The sequence below is a fragment of the Limulus polyphemus genome, unplaced genomic scaffold (assembly GCF_000517525.1).
Source record: "Limulus polyphemus unplaced genomic scaffold, Limulus_polyphemus-2.1.2 Scaffold721, whole genome shotgun sequence".
Lineage (NCBI taxonomy): Eukaryota > Metazoa > Arthropoda > Merostomata > Xiphosura > Limulidae > Limulus > Limulus polyphemus.
Genome location: NW_013666331.1, coordinates 371,792 through 374,065, shown reverse-complemented (window position 1 = coordinate 374,065; position 2,274 = coordinate 371,792).

Genomic DNA, 2,274 nt, shown 5'->3' with positions numbered 1-2,274 from the left:
TGAAATGTCCCCCGCACATTTTCTTTCAAGAACTGAATATTTTTTCTTTGATAAAATACCATCATGTATATCCCAAATAGTACCCCCCCCTTCCCCACTTTTGAAACCAGAATTACGCCACTGGCAATTCATGAAATGTTTACTGTTACCATTTTCAATGCAATGGTTTAGATGTATAAAGTCAAGAAAATTACTTCGCTCTATAAATGGTGTAAAGCATATTGTGACCACATCACGTCGTTAGGGAGTGTTTATGTTTGACTTAACTTCGAGAAGTTTTCTTTGTGCTGCCGTTAAATATCAGTATGAATTCTATTGAAAGTTAGTTTAATCTTAAGGAAATTCGAAGTCATCCTACTATTTTTATATATTTTAAGTATTTTACATTTCCCCAAAACACTAGAACACTGAGGTCCTTAATCAGTAATCCGCCGGGTTGAGACCTGCTTTCTCTTGTGGACCCTTACATCTGATAGTTCTTGTAGTTAACATCTAAGTTATTTCAGCCTGGTTTAATATTATTTTATTAGTTTATTTTAAGAACTATTTAAATTATATCAACAATTACGAATCTAGTGTGTCTATTATTAATAGCCTGAATAGTATACGTATTTCAAGGAAACCTAAGATTAATTAGAAAATAAAGCAAAAAACAACATTCGCACCCAACATATTTTATGACAGCATCGCGTTTTTTATCGCTCTCATTTTTTAACTTTTTAATTTACTGACTGTACCTTATATATATAGTAGTTACGAAAATCAGTGATGCCAATGGTATATCCTCGCAGGTCTAATACGAAGCCTAATTAAACAAAAAACATATTCTGAACATATAAAAGTTAAATAGGCAGCAACTACCCAGTACAGTGTGATACTTGTGGACAAAATCTTGTAGGTAATAACCTACAAAAGTAGCACATATGAAAAAAGACGACGTTTCGAAAGACTTCAGGTCCTTTTCCATTTGTTCTACTTTGTTGATTAGTCCTACAAAACTTTCTCCACAAGTATCACACTGTATTAGGCAGTTGCTGCCCATTTCATCTTCGTTTGTTCAGCATGAAAGCTGCCTAAATCATCTATAAAGTATATATATACAGTTAACATAATCAGGAAATCCCACCTGGCAACAAAACTGGTTAAACATCATAGCATTGAGCCTCAACATCAAACTGTTATACGGAGAAACATCCAAAAGGTTACGAACTAACACGTTTAAGTCAACTGAAACCTTAATACACATTTACCAGTTACATAATTATGATGTACAATTTTGTTCAATACCAGACCGTGACACACAGTTTTCTTCATATGTCAAGAAACTGAACATGATAAACTTATGTTTCTTTGTGCTGTTTTCGGTGAAACAGCGGTAAGTTTATGCACTTACAACGCTAAACTCTGGGGTTCGATTCCCCGCAGTGGACACACCGGATAGCCCAGTGTGGTTTTGCTCTAAAACAAACAAACAAATTCCTTGTGCTTAACATCTGATTATTTTATATACAATAGTTTCCATAGACTTAAAACCGGATTGTGATTTATGATTCTTTCCTTGTCTCCAACATCTGATCATAATAAACTTAAGGGAGGAAAACTCGTGCACAAAACATTTTTTTTTTTTTTGGTTTTGGTATCTTGTTTTTGAATGCTCTAAGTTTATAAAATGTAAAGACATTGCTGTGTATTTAATGTGACCTGTCAAGGTTATGTAGGTAGAGTTCTGAACTAATATGATAGCCGTGCGGGGCGTCTCAATGGTTGCAAGGTTAAACCTATTCCACAACATGTGATACCCACCAAACAACTCTAGTACAAAAGACACTTTGAACTGAATGGTTTGATCAAAAAAGGACAAACCAATCGATTTATCTAATAAGAGACACAAGATATAGTGACGCTATCAAAACCTGGATATCGGGAACAAGTATTAAAACTCAACAGGGTGACAGTACCGGTACTCAAGTGTCTATAAACAAATGAAGAACTTCACACACAAAACCTTAACACTGAAACACTGATACGGGGCTTTGAGATATAACAGATCTGTTCCTTAATTACCTTTCCCTTTGCAATGCATAATACCATCTACACCCACCCTTTCCTTACGCATATTGTGACGTCGTCCGTACTTTCCTACTCCTAAGTTCATTTTTGCATAGTTTAATGACATTTTAAAAGCTTCCCACGCATGCACACACGACAATCTTTTAATTATATAGATCCTTGTGCCTAATATCTTATAATGACGTACAACTTTCATGTGAACCC